The sequence below is a fragment of the Peromyscus californicus genome, unplaced genomic scaffold (genome assembly GCF_007827085.1).
Source record: "Peromyscus californicus insignis strain IS unplaced genomic scaffold, ASM782708v3 Scaffold_3__1_contigs__length_106647218, whole genome shotgun sequence".
Taxonomy (NCBI): Eukaryota; Metazoa; Chordata; class Mammalia; order Rodentia; family Cricetidae; genus Peromyscus; species Peromyscus californicus.
The window spans coordinates 92389380-92405280 of NW_026294551.1; the positions used below are offsets into that span (position 1 = coordinate 92389380).

General features: G+C 35.3%; 1 protein-coding gene and 1 pseudogene across 3 annotated transcripts in view; both read right to left on the bottom strand.

Moving 5' to 3' along the window:
- The window catches only part of Ranbp17 (RAN binding protein 17), a 319336-nt gene that overhangs the window by 224922 nt on the left and 78513 nt on the right, over window positions 1-15901 (bottom strand). The gene's annotated exons all lie outside the window — the stretch shown is intronic.
- On the bottom strand, window positions 6230-6371 carry LOC128123606 (uncharacterized; annotated as a pseudogene).

Here is a 15901-nt window from a genome sequence, read left to right on the forward strand (position 1 = left end):
ATTCTTAGAAAGCTAATTATGCTCTATCTGTGATAATACACTCTGCCTGTGAAAAATGTATTAATGCAATGGTTTAATAAATAATAACTAGGTAAAATAATTGTACTAGTAAAGGAGAGGTGGGTGTTCTGCTTTTCTCTTTAAAAGTTAATAGCTATGAGGCTCTGGGCAGATCTCTGTTGCTGGTGTTTTTATTGTTATAAGTAAGCAATACTTGCAGAGCTGGGAATCAAACCTGAGCCTTTCCCATTCTGGATATGCACTCTGCTAAGTGAACTACATTCATATCTATCTAAAACTTTTTAAACTGTCTTTTGGTAGCTGATGATTTCTTTTCTTTTTCTTTTTGAAATCAACATATGAAAAGCCTTTAAGATTCTGGAAAATTAGTTATATGCAACTGACATATAGGCTAATGGTATCTTGACTGCCGGGTCCAGGATGAGGTGCTAGTAAAGAGCCTGTCCTAGCATGGAGACAGCTACAAGCACCTGTTGTATTTCTTACATCAAAACTTTTCTGACCACCCTGAGATGAACATATTCTAATGATCTAGCACGAATGTCCTTTACATCCTCTTTGCTTGCACCTTAAAAACCCCAAACATGCTGACAGAAATTTTGGGAGACTACCTTCAATGCCATCTATTACTACAAAGGCTTATTCATGGATACTCTCTCATGTGGTGGTAATTTATGTGGTCCTCATTTCTTCATCTGTAAAACGGGAGGTCAGCAGCTATCTCAGCAACAAAGTGGGTAACAATGAATCTGACACCCCACCCTACTGCTCTAATCCTAAACAACATACACAGAAACTTGGCTATTACATGTAAGACTACTTCACCTTGGAGGCATCTCCCCACTCGGAACCAAATTCAAGGCATTCTGTTCACTAGTTTCTTATTTGTAGTTTTCAACCTGCGTGTGGGTCCGAGACAACTGCATGGCTGGGGACTGGGGACTGGGGACTGGCTTCAGCAGGTCAGCCACCAAGCCTGGGACAGAAAGCCTGATGATTTCTTAACATGCTTTCTAAACTTTACAATGCCATTATAGCCTATAAACATTAAAAAAGAAAATAAGGCTGAAAGCAATCACCTAAATGCCAATTTATCTAGATTTATGATCATTAGCTTTCTGTCTAGAAAAGATACAAATGATTTTAAAAATCTGAGACCTAACTTAGAAAATAAAACTATTTTATACAAATTTAAAACTCCAGACTCGAACCTGCAACCCTCTAACGTGTTTTCCTTTGAGATTGCAATAGTTGATTTCATTTCCATTCAGCAAGGTTCCACCCATGACTGAAGTGAAGCAAAACAGATGAGTCACTAGGGCTGGTTTTAATCAATAGTGGTTAAAATACCCCAGGAATCTCACACAGCAAGACTGGTAGGTCATTGGTTGAAAAAGACTCAACATTGGATCTATGCTATCAAAACTCTCTCATTGGAGTATCTTTTTGTTAGTATTTTATCTTTGCAGTACTGGGAGTTAAACCCAGGCCTCTGTGCATACTAAGGAAGTGTTCTACCACTAAGCTCTACCTCCAGGCCTCTTTTTAGTTTTAGACAGGGTCTCACTTTGGTGTCCATTCTGGCCTTAAACTCACTCTGCAGCCCAGGCAGGTCCTAAACTTGGGATTCTCTTGCCTCAGTCTCCTGAGTACTGGTATTTTTGCTGTACTACTTTTATGTAATTATATATTGTATACATTTAAATAATGTGACAATTATTAAGGTAATATTTCATATGTAGTATATACGTTTAAAAATAAAAATTAAAAAAAAACAAGATTATATAGACGAGCTTCTATGTGTTTTTACAAAAATCTCAATTCCAAAAACAACCTGTTTCTAATTATTTGAAATGGCAATTTCCCCAACATAACTATTACAACCCAACATAAACTATTATAACCCAAAATGTTATAACTGAAAAGGTATGCACATAAAAGTAAAAATTCACCACATCAATGAGAAATGCACACATGTGACAGATGTCAACACACACTACCAAACCAAGGGTGATTCTAAAAGTTCATGTGAAATCTTTAGAGTTTCATCTATATAATCAAACTGCAAAGACAAAAAGGTAGATTTTTTAAATTAATGTTCTTTTTATGAGAAATAATACTAAAGAATACAGGAGGGAAACTGTAACTGTCTTGAGAGATAAAGAAAATGAAGATTTGGGATCATTTCCTTAGATTCCTTTGTTCTTTTTTCATATAATTGAGATCTTACTACACATTTAATATTGTATACTACTTTCTACTTACAACATATCAAAACATTTCTCGCAAGTAATTTCCTGAATTCCCATAATGATAGCTAAGAGTCTATTTATACTAAATTCACCACTACCAAATACAATGCAAGAAGGAGTGACAATTTCCTAGTAAGAGACTCCTAGATGTGGTATTACGAATCAAAGGATATAAACATTTTTTAAAGACAAGGTCCCAAGTAAGATAGGCTGGTTCTGAACATGCTATGTAGCAGAGGTTGGCCTTGAACTCCTAGTTATCCTGCCTCCATATCCACAGTGCTACAAGTAACACATCATGCTTGAATGTACACACTATTATGGCTTATTTTATGTATATCTTATTTTGTTGTTTGCTTGGAATAAAAGGTACAATAACATGGATGCCAAATAACTATTTATTAAGTGGTACTTGGTTAACAAAAGAATGGGTACATAGCTAAATAAGTAAATAGCAACTTAAATCAATTAATTAGAAATACATTTGTAAGACACAGAGCTGTCCTTGGTTGATGTTCACTGTGTGGACTGGATAACAGAACTTCTGAATTAGTGATTCAAGTCTATTTCAACAGTCACCTACAGAAAACTACCAGTAATGGCTTTTTGATATAGCCTTTCAGGTCATTTCCCATATCTCTAAGAATTTCTGAGTTACAGAAACCAACATTCCACAATTTCTCCCTCACCCTGGTATTCTGCAAATGTTTTCCTGCTTCGTTTTTGGTTAGTAATCCACTTCAATATTCAAAGAAATGGCTATACAACTACAAAACTCTTGCTCCTTTTGTAAAATTAGAGAATTGTCCTTTGTTAAAAAGAAGCCATCACTGATAATTTAGCTTTAGACATATTTTTAATTTTCATAATCAAAACAGTAGACTAGAAACTTAAATGTGTTGCACATACAGAGCAAGTGTTCTGCAATGTGACTAACCCTTTCAAATTCTGTCTTCACTACTATTGACATGTGAAAACTTCTTGGCATGTTGTAACGATGAACTAATTCTCTAGAAAGCTTTTTTCACAATCTAATGGATGTAAAATAAAGTTCCTAGCCAGAGTTTGAATGAACCAAATTCCCCATTTCAAATAACTAAATTAACCAAGTTTATGAAGAAAGACCACTTTTGATGCCTCCAGTACATTCTAAGTATTGTTACAATCACTCCATCCATCGCAGATTTCCATAAACAATTTTACATTCCTTTGACCATTTATTTCACTAGTACTGCTATCAACTAATGCCTTTACTATTTCATTTGCTGCCATTTTTTTCTTTTAGGAAAACATAATCTCACCATGATTAAGATTTAGTAACAACTGAGTGATGCAAAGGGTCTTGGTGCAAGCAGTCTTCCAGACCTTTAGGTTGCTAGCAGAGGGCACACTTAGTGAACAAAACTACTTAAAACAAAACTACTCAGTCACAGAAACTCAGCCATGCACAATCTCATTCAGATGGGTAATTTTCCTTAGAAAGTGATCTCTCAGAAGCTGACAGTAGACATAGGTCACAACAGGCTGGGAGTGTAGACAGGGGAGGAAGGAATAGGGCAACACTGGCTAACAACACTATGGTATAGTTAGACATATAGTTAGAACTTACCACCTAAGTTCTGAGGTTACACTGCACAGTAGGGTGACTACAGATAATTTTATATATTTCAGAAAAACTAGTAAGAAAGGATTATTAATGTTATTACCACAAAGAAACAATAAATCACTGAGGAGAGATCATTTCACCCTGACTCAATTTGATTTCTTTGCAGTTAAGACAAACAGGAAAGTAGGATTAGAAAATAAGTTGGAGAACAAAAATATAGTACTTTGAAAATCAAAACTATGTCAACATAACTTCAGCCTGATTCTTATAGAATCCATTCTACTGGAAAACGTGTAACAATACATGTGTATCATCAAAGTGACCAACATTAAAATAGACTCCTCTTTGTAATCTCTAATCAAAAACAGCCATGAGGCCATGAAACGATGCTCTTTAGGCACAATTTAGGTGCTAATGGAAACTCTGGCAGGACACCCCACAGTTTGGGGAACACCCACAGACAACAGCTCCTCTGATAAACTGGCATCAGCTCTTCTAGTAGCCATTGGAAACAATTGTCTTGTTATTTCAGAATAACTTTCACAATTCTCCTTTTTATCCCCAAATCCCAATTTTCTTTATTTCCGAAAGTATGCCTTTTGGCCCTCAATCATGGTTCTCCATGATAATCTTTTAATACTCCCCAATAAGCCTTTCTTTGGAGAGACTATCTGAGTTTCTTTTTAGGCTAATGGTAGCTTAGCCATAAATTCCAAGGACTTAAAGGTATGCATAAAATAAATTTTGGAACTGTTTGAATTATAAAGGTGACAAATTTAAAAATCAGATTTAAGCCGGGCGGTGGTGGCTCACGCCTTTAATCCCAGCACTCGGGAGGCAGAGGCAGGCGGATCTCTGTGAGTTCGAGGCCAGCCCGGTCTCCAAAGCGAGTTCCAGGAAAGGTGCAAAACTACACAGAGAAACCCTGTCTCGAAAAACGAAAAAAAAAAAAATAATCAGATTTAAAAAAAATCTTCATGACAATAAACATAAATACATTTACTTCTCCCAAATGGTGCTTTGTAATTGAATGCTTTAAGAATATTTATTTTAAAGTAGATACCTTCACATATACCAGACACAATTATTTCATTGGAAATTTTTACCATCTTTTCATTTTGTCTCCTATGATGGGGATGGAACCAATGGTCTTGTCTGGGCTAGGTAAGCATGCCTCCATCTGCTGATATGACTTAAATAGGTACCAGTGACAAAGGTATGTGATTCTTAACAAATACTATCAAAAGTTTCCAATTATAAATTCTTACATGCTTTCTGATGTAAGAATATCTAGATTTAAGTTTAAATTATTGGCATCTTATCCATTTATTTCTTAAAATGACATGGAATATTTCAAGCAGGAATTCCTCAAAACTCACTATAAATTTCTAAAAGAAAAACATACTAAATATTAGTGCTAGTTTTTCAACTTTATTTCAGTGAGAAAAAAAAAAAATCATAGACAGGGACCAGAGAGATGGCTGGCCCAGTTAAGAGCACTTGCTGCTCGTGCAGAAGACTTGGGATGGAATCCCAACTCTCACACAGTGACTCACAACCATCTGTAACTCTAGTTCCAAGGGATGCACCAGGCACACATGTGGTGCACATACACACATGCAGGCAAAACATATTCATAAAGTAAAACAAGTGAATCTAAAACAAGTTTTAAAAAGTACTATAAATTCATTAAATTCTACTCCTAGAGGCCTTGTCTGTAATAAATAGTTTGAAAATGCTCATTTACATTCCATCCAAAGTCTCTTCTAGGCTAACATTTTTGGGGTTTTGTGTATGTGTATATATTATATTTTTCATGATTTAAAACAATTTTCAAATTCAAATTATTTTATCATATTCTTCCCCCCCCCCTCAAGTCCCTCCAGGGCCTCTCCCCTCCCTCCCTCCCTCCCCAACTTTAAGTTCTTTCTCAAAAAAGAAACAAAAGCCACCAATACAACAACCCCCCTCCCCCAAAAAACCCAAGAAAACAAAATAAAATCCAAAAAGAGAAAACAAAAACAAAATAAAAAACATCAAACTGTAACCAAGTAAGCGCGCGCGCGCGCGTGCGCGCGCGCACACACACACACACACACACACACACACACACAATTGTGTAATACAATCATATGTTGGTAAACAACTTCTGATCGTGAGGCCTGTCCTGGCGTGGCTGATATGCCCAGTCTCTTGGAGCAAACTGACTTTCCCTCCCGCAGCAGGTATAAGTGACAGTTCAGTTGTTGACCTTTACCCTGACGGCTAAGCTTTCACTCATTCATTCACTTAAAACAAAAATCAAGCAAAACAGTGGTGGGGCACACCTTTATTCCCAGCACACGGGAGGCAGAGCCAGGCAGATCCTGGTCTACATAGAGTGAGTTCCAGGACAGCCAGGGTTACAACAGAGAAACCCTGCCTCAGAAAACAAACAAACAAAAAATAAATAAAATATACACTTGATCTTAGCCAAAAGGCTGAGAAGCAATTAAAAATAAATAAAATATACTAAAACAAAAACTATCATGTTGAAGTTGGGCAAGACAAATCAACAGGAGGAAAAGAGTCTAAGAGAAGGCACAAAAATCAGACACCAACTCATTTGCACACTCAGGAATCCCATAAAACACTAAACTGAAAGCCGTAATGTATGTGCAGAGAACCTGGTACACACACGGCCTGTGCATGCCGCCTCAGTTCCTGTGAGTTCATATGAGCTTTGCTCATGCTAATTTAAAGATAGTCTAACGTAGTGAAACCCTAAATCTGGTGCTGGCACTGGTTAAACTGAAGTACAAAAGCAAAAACCACGTCACCAGCATCTGCACAGCTAGTGTCCTCAACACTGGCGTGTCAGGCACTGTGCCGTTCATCACCTTAAACACATGGCCACTCTCTCAAACCTTCCTATCACTATGTTTCCATTTGCTACATTAAAAAAAAAGTGGCTAGAGAGATTTACACACTAGCCTGGGATTACCAGGCTAATGAGATGACTGACAATACACAATCTGATTCTTGCTATAGAATCTGAAGTATAGTGAAGTATACATAAACTGACAAGAACAGGAAAGAGTCACAACATTTGAGAATTTAGGCAATGGTTCAGATTGTAATTTTCTAAAATAAAAATATCATAAGAAATTTTATTTTAAAATAATTTTGCCTTTACAGTATACACCTTATATAATCATACACATTTTAGTTTCTTGGCCAGCAAAACACAAATCTATTGACCTAAACATTCCCTTAGGGTTTTTACATATAACAGTCAAGTGGCCTTTTCCTCTACTTCTTTTCTCTAAATTTTAGGATAGAAAATTACAGCATTCTAACCAAAAGGGGCTAGAGGCAGTTACTCCATATCCAGCCCTAACTCCCAAATGATGGTCTAAAGAAACAAGACACAGTACCTGTTACCAATCTTCAAGCAAGGGAGTCAAAGGTTCTGAAACTTTAGCAGAGACTCAAAGTACCCAAGTGGCTTGCATGATCAATACACATACTCAGATCCTCTGAGTCACTACATCTATCTGCAGTAGAGCACTAGAATCTGTGTTCAACAAGTTTCAACAAGGGACCTGGCTAATCTTTAACTTTGTAAACAGGTGAAAGGCAGTATGGAGATGTACATAACACTTTGGTTGACAACTTTTTTCCACATGTATTTATTTAAAACACTGGACAGTGATTATTTTAAAAGACAGTAGAGTAACATTTTCAATGATTATAAAATGATTTCCTGCTCTCTTCTTTGGGTGGCTCATTTCTTTCTTTCTTTTCTTCCAAATTATTAGTTTGTTTTGTTGTAAAACTGATGAAAGGAAGTGGCATAACTCAATGCAATCACCAAAAAGAGCAACACATAGTAGTATTATTTTACTGATAAGGAAAACAAAGGTAGAGAGGGTTAGCTTGACAGATACTGTTGATGAAAAGTGTAATTCATGATTACTGCTCATCAATAGATAATTAGAAAAGCAAAAAGGATGAACAAGAGAAACACAAATTAAATGTAAGCACCAAAAATGAGAAGATGAACTGGGTGTGGCCAGCTTGGTCTACAGAGCAAGTTCTAGGACAGCCAGGGCTATTATACAAAGAAACTCTGTCTCAAAAAAACCACAAAGAGAGAGAAAATATATAGATCTGAAATAACAATAAATTTAATGAGGTCCTAGGAAACAGTCTTTTTCTAGAGTCTTGGCTTTAGAATAAGATTATGTGGCTTTAATTAACAATTCTAAGTTGCATTGGGAGAGAGACAACATGAACTCAGATCAACTGATAATAACCTCACTACCACCCCTTACCCAAAGACAGACTATTCCAAATTCTTTGCCAAACAAAGAGGAAAACAGCTTTATGATAAATTAGATAGTCTTTAGCACAGTTTGACAATTACATTAAATGTCCTGAAGATTAGATTACATGCAATCCCTTGAAAGACAATCCTATGATAATTGAAATGTTCAGGGACAGAATTTCTTTAAGGCCTTTCTTATTACCAATAACAGCAACTTTTGATTTTGGAGCTTCTACACCACACTAAATGTTATGCTAGGGACCTGCCCTATTTTACTTAATCATCACAACACCAAGTATCACTGCAACTGATGGACAAGGCAGTGTATACACAGGCAAAGTAATGAATTTCCCCAGAATAGCAAAAGCTACTAGGGCCTAAAGCCACCTTGAGGTTTATTACACTAAAACCCAAGCTGCTTCCCCCACAGTAATACTGTATCTTTATTCTAAATGGCAAATCCTTTCTTAACTAGACTGTTGAAAACAACCTTATTTGGGGTAAGAGAAAGACTCATAAGTGAAGTTTCTAGAATACATAGCTTTTAGTCCTCCATACTGACTAGCACTAGATAAGGTGACTGACTAGGTTTTATAATTGCAACATTGAGTTCTTTCTAAACCCAAGCAAAACAAATAATCACCCTTATTTATTACAATATATGACAGAGGTTATCTGCAGTCCTCATTATGCTGCTTTCCTAAACTCTAACTGCTAAACTTAAATGAGAGGCATTTGGTGCAATCTGAAAAATATTCAGTTCAATTAAAAGTAATTGATGCATGGTGAAATAATTCTTCCCAAAGCTGCTGTAAAATCTTCAAAAAAATAAAGCTACTTAATAATTTTCATCTCCTACAGGCTAGAGAGAAGCATTATTGCATATTAAAAATTGGAGTGTAGTTTTCCCAGAGGTAAAAGAAAGTTATTAAAACAACCTATTTATTGTTGATATAACTATCCATTTGTGCCACACAAAAAGTAACAAATTTCAGTACATTAAAAGAAAAGCTAATTAAGGTATAATTAGTATTTTCTGTATTTTGATAATTAGGGGTTAGTTGGCTATTCCTTTTCACATTTCTATTTGATGCACTCGACAAAGGCTTTAATGAGGAACTAACGCTATTGAATCCCTCATGGCAGAGGAGTTTAGTGACCACTACTACATTACTTTCATTTATCACTGCCTCTTTACCTATAAATTAATCTAGCCCTGTAGCTATGTTGATCTACTTTATATCAATTTCTTCATCCATATCAGCTGAATATGTATGGCATTAACCTCATTTGCTAGTTGAGAAAAGCAGAATTAAAATGAGATCTAATTTCTCGTGCACAGCACAATTTCAAAACTGCCTGCTAATTTCCACCACCTGTCAGTGTGAAAAGCCTTTACTTTCTTGTAATTAAATAAAACAGTATATTTTTTAGCAGCTTTGAAAAATGTTAATCTTTCAAAAGTGTTCAGTGATCATTAATCATTAGGACAGTAAAAACCGTTTTCAGAATGCTCATCTATCCTTTGTTAAAGCAAAACAAAAATTTAGTCTATTCATAGGAAAGAAAGAAAATTAAATGTAACAGACTTAAAGTATTACATTTCACTCTACTGAAGTTTGTATTTATCTGGTTAGTTACCACAGTAGTAAGAAGTCTCTCATAAGTTAGGGATAGCTAGTAATCATAATAAGCAGAAACAAAAAAAGCACATTTTCCTGAAATGAGTAGGAATTAGTAACTGCACATTGTAGCCATTTATGTGATGTAGAAGCTACATTTATAAGACTCTGAACACAGAATATATGGGGAATAATTACTGACGATATTTTTTCAATGTATTTAATAGCTGACCATCGTATTGCAAATTGAATTGTGTCAGCTGAACAAAGCCAGAACTCTTCAGACTTAGACAATCATCTTCAGCACTTCTAGTTGGACGTTACTGAATTTCCTAGGAATATGTAAGTAGAGGGTGAACTTTAAAAAACAACAGAACAGAAAGGTGGTATTAGAAGAAGAACTCATTGCTCTAACCCGGGAAACAGCACGATCACCTTGACTGCCTGTCTTTTTGCTAACACTTGAGCTTTTATCATTTGTAGCACTGTAACACTACTAAATGTATGTACGTTAATCGCCTGCATCTTGGCTCAATCTTCCCACAGTTCTCAAGAAGCTGGATTTGTTAGCCTTTCTTCTTGTATACTAAACAAAAGCACGGACTAGAAATAAACATCACATGTAGTTGAGGAAGAAATAAACACAAGGCCCCCAAATATGGCATTTAATGTTTATATAATATCAAATTGTTGGACTAAGCATGCTCATCATTCAGAGTAATGAGTCAGACTAGTATCCCACGCAAACACCTGCTCTAACTACCGTGGCCCAAATGACCAGGCATTAGTACATAAATGTTTAGTAACTAATACCAGAGCTTCTAATTATTAAGAAAATATACTTAAAGTTAAATAATGCATAATATTCCTCACTGAGGTATGTAGGGAATATTTGACACTATATGATTGCTGTCTTGAAGCATAGATTCCTTTTGGAGAATCTTATTTGCAAATTAATAGTTAATCTGACTTTATCTTGCCAGTTAAGTAAGAATCAATTCATCATAATATGTATTAGGTGCTCAAGATTCAAAGAAGAGTAAACAACGCTGTGACATGATTCTTACAGATGGCAGCTTCAGGGTTTCTGTAGCACACACAAGATTCATTCTTACCTGGATTCCCTTCAGCAGCCTACTCGAAAGGATTATAAGCAAGAGAAAACAACTACATTCAGAGATGCAGCACTCATAGTCTGACACATTTCTAGTAGGTATTCAGACCTGCCTATGGCTCTATCATGGAAAAAAAAAGTTAGAGATAAATTCACATTTGACTTTCTTTTAAGCAACTAGAATATTTTTAAGAGCAGAATCCTACCCAAAATTTCAAAACTGAAAGTTTCCTATTTCCATCTTATCAACTGGTCCACAATGTATTTAGCAATCTCTGAATTTTAAACAATACTTATTATTGCCCCAGAAGAAAGGATTATCAAATAAATGGAAAGATCATGAACTGTGGACATAATTTCAATGATGGATTTTTTCTGAGGGAAAAGATCATATACCATGCACCTCATCTTCTGACTGTGAGGAAAGGCTCTCCTCTGGATAATTTCTATAAGATCAAAACACTATTTAAAATAACTACAACCAATGTATGGAAATAATAAGGAATATAAAATTTATTAACTATCTCTTTTATAATACATGATTTTTAGTGCTGAAAATGATTTAAAGATACATCTTGGTTAATACAATACCTGAAAATTCATTTATTATTTTTTACTACTTCAATTTCTGAGACCCATTTAAAAAATTCTAACATCTTAAGTTATGATAAATAAATAGAAAATAGGACACTTAGGGGTCCACTGCAGAAGAAATTATCATTTCTACCTTACTTAGAAAAATTAACTATCAGCAAAGTATAAATACCAGAAAGAATACCAAAAGACATTTGTAATATAAGATTGTGTGTGTGTGTATATATATATGTATATGTATATATATATATAGAGAGAGCTAACTTTATAATTTATCCATAGTTCTCAACAACTTATGAATATTTAATATTTTAATCATTAAAAGTAATTTTAAATGAGAACAAAACATAGATTTAAAATATTGTGAATAGTCAAAATTTCACCAACATCTGTTTAGGTGAAAGTGTGTTTCCAGAGAGATATGACTATATGATTCACATAGGATTGGGTGTCAAATAATAGCATATTTAATGGCATGAGAAATAGTAAAGTCAACTCATAAAAGAATCCAATATCTGTTTTTCCAATTTGCATCTTATATTTCTCCAATGTATATCATAATCTCAGTTACCCATGCTGCTAAAACTTCAACCACGGGCTGATTCCCTACACTTTCTTGCTTAATGCTTAATGTTCTTCCATCAACATTTATATGCACTTAAGGAGTTAATACTTCAAAGTTTAACTCAGTTATTCCATTTATATAGTAAAGATATTTTAAAAACAATGTAGGCCTTTAGCTTGCCTTCCTAAACATTTTTGAAGGTTATGGAATGAATACATGACTACTGAAAGAACAAATCCCTGAGTAATAATGCAATTCTGTAAACCAATGAATTACAAGTACTACTATCTACCAAGAAGGAAAAAAATAGGTCAAATTATATACAAAAAAATAATAAAATTGAAGGAATCTGACAACATACCAGAAATCAACTTTGAAAAGTTTTAAAACACTTAAAAGTTCTCCAAAGTCATTCAGCATTATTCGCTAATAATCAAGCTTCAAAATGTCATTTTAACTGTCACAGGTACTTTGCCCCTATAATCTGCACAATATGCTTGTTTCACTAGAATGTTTAAAATACTGTTTACAATGTTGTAAAATTGCTACTTAATTCTATTTTTCCTAAAAATTATGTGTCAAACACAAACATAAATTTTACTAACAAACAAAATATATAGAAATACCTACAAACAGCAGTTAATTTACTATTTCAGTAGTGGCTTACACATGTGTGTAACAGTCTCTAAGTTACTAGTATGCTTTTCTGCTTCATTAGTCAAGCGCTTTCCCACTCGATTTAACAGTAACTGTTAGCAGTGTGAGGTATGAGGGCCTGACAACTGTAGGGAGAGAATGCCATCTGCTGCTCTGCCTGTGTACTCAACAGCAGGAAAAACTAACTCCGGACAATGAAAAGAACCATTGCCCCAAACCCTTTAGACAGCCATACACAGAAAAATAGGATTCCTGGTTTTATTGCAGGCAATTGAAAAAGATATCAACAAGCACTACTTTGTTAATGCAAATTCTAAGTTATTCCACAGATTTATAAGGATATAATATACTGAAAAATCACTAGTTCATGTTTACAAAAATAGTTTTTACTTAAATACTGAGAAACAAAGGTCCAAAAGGGCAGAATGCTTGCCTAGTCTTAAAGTGTTATTTCTTACTTATAAGCTCTGATAACCTGTCTATGAATGTGATCTACACAAAAAGTGATCATATAATTTATCCTCCAAATAGGGATGACTTCTGAGAATAGAAAATGAGGCTATTAATAACATTAACAAGTGCCAGAATGTCAATCTTTGATGAATTTTGAGTGTATGGCACCACCCAACTTAGAAATCAGTAACTATTAATAACATTAACAAGTGCCAGAATGTCAATCTTTGATGAATTTTGAGTGTATGGCACCACCCAACTTAGAAATCAGTAACGTGACTTCTCTCCCTCTGTAACCAGAATCTTCCCAGTGCCTTGACAACCTTCTAAAAAAGCAAAATGAAATTCTTCATAGGTGGTGCAGCTGTCCAGCCCCATTCACTGAATAGTTCTCTTCTCATTTAATTGTCTTTGGCATTTTTGTCAAAACTCAGGAGCTATACATGAACAGGCACTTTACATATGTGCTATTCCTGGGCATGTGCCACACTGTCTTCATTGCTGCTGTGTACAAAGTTTCAAATTAAAGCATGGCCCTTTCTGGGTTATTCTGTTCCATGAGTGTCCTAGTTATTCTGGGTCCTTTTAATCTAGTGAATGCTAGGATATGTGTGCCAATTCTTGCAAAAAAGGAAACCAAGACTTTGGTAGACAATATGCTCAATGCATAGATCAACTTGTAAAAAGCTCCTTCTCACCAACATTAAGTTTCCTAATACAAGATCAATACAGGATCTTCTTTACCATTGTAAGGGATCCTTTAATTTATTTCAACAATGTTGTTTTAGTTTTCAGATTATAACTTTATACTTCTTTTGTTACATATTTATTATAGTTTTGATATTATCTTAAAATAGGATGTTTGCTTTTTTTTGGGTTGATTCAAGTATATGTAAATTGGACAGTTTTTTCTTTTTCCTCTCTCTCTCTCCCTCTCTCTCTCTCTCTCTGAAGTAGTAGTATTTTGGTGGGTGGGCACAATTCTACCCAGAATTTGCTATGAAATCCATGCTGGCCTCAAATTTGTGATTCTCCTGCCTCAGACTCCTAAAGGCATAAACCACACCATGTTGGACTCAAATATTTTTTGAATTCTCTTTTATACAGTTACTGATATTATTATATACTACACACTTACTAGTGTAATTAGTTCCAATGGGTCCTTATGAATTTTTTAATATATAAGGACATGTTATTTACTAACAGGGATAGTTTCATTTCTTCTCCCTAGCCCACATGCCTTTTATTTTTATTTATTTCTTAATTTCCCTGGCCAGAATCTGCATCACATTTAACAGAAGTCAAAATAGTAGCCATCATGGTCTTCTTCTTGACCTTACAAGGTGTTGGATTCTTTTGCCAATTTTTTTTTTTAATTTTAGTCTTTTTTCCACATTCATATAGGAATGTGAGCTTTTCAAGATTGTTCTTTTCCAAAGTTGCTTTGGTTGTCCACTCTTCAGTAGAATTCACTAGGGGACGATGTGAGTCTGCATTCTTTGTAGGCAACCTTTGATTCCTGACACATCCTCATGAGCTGTTGTTACATGTCTACTCAAGGTTCTATATCTTAATAAGTCACCTTCAGGAATCTGTCTTAAGGAACTGGGCCATGTCACCCAAGTTCTCTAATTCATTTGCCATCAGCTGCTCACAATATTCCATTATAAACTCATTTCTTTAAGATCAGCAATAACGGCAACTATTTCATTCTTCATTTCAGAGTTCTGAGTCCCCTCCTTTCTCTCTTCCTCTTTTTTTTTTTTTTTTGGTTTTTCGAGACAGGGTTTCTCTGTGTAGCTTTGCGCCTTTCCTGGAACTCACTTGGTAGCCCAGGCTGGCCTCGAACTCACAGAGATCCGCCTGGCTCTGCCTCCCGAGTGCTGGGATTAAAGGCGTGCGCCACCACGCCCGGCCTCTCTCTTCCTCTTGACAAACCACCTTAAAGTTTGTTGGTCCTAAAAGCAACTACTGCTGCTACAACTACTACTTGGGGCTTTGAATATTTTACTCATTTTGTTACTACTATTATTTGGGGCTTTGATTCTCTTGTTTTAAAATCATTTCAGCCAGGTGGTGGTGGTGCACGCCTTTAATCCCAGCATTCAGGAGGCAGAGGCAGGTGGATCTCTGTGAGTTCGAGGCCAGCCTGGTCTACAGAGTGAGTTCTAGGACAGGCTCCAAAGCTACACAGAGAAATTCTGTCTCAAAGAAACCCAAAAACAAACAATCAAGAAATCTCCATTTCATTTATTTCTATCTTTGTCTTCATTACTTCCTTTCTTCTTTCAATTTAATTTCTTTTATTTTTTTCTAATGTGATAGGGCAGCTGATTTGAGATCTCTTTTCTTTCCAAGATACTGGAATCATGTATCCTCAGGCTTCTTCACCACCATGTCCAGCTCTTTTCTTTTTATTTATTTCATTTATTTACTTATTTTTAGAGATAGGGTCTCACTATGTAGCTTTGGCTGACCTGGAACTTGCTATGTAGATAAGGCTTGTCTGAAAAATCACAGCTAGCTGCTTGGCTCTATCTCCCAATTACTGGGATTAAAAGTGTGCTCCAAAACCCACAGCCCCAGCTCTTTTTAACGTAGGTATTTATAGCTATAAACTGGTCTTCATTACTACTTTCATTGCATTTTTTATACATTTTGTTATGCTGTATTTTCACTTTAATTCATCTGTAAGTATTTTAGATTTC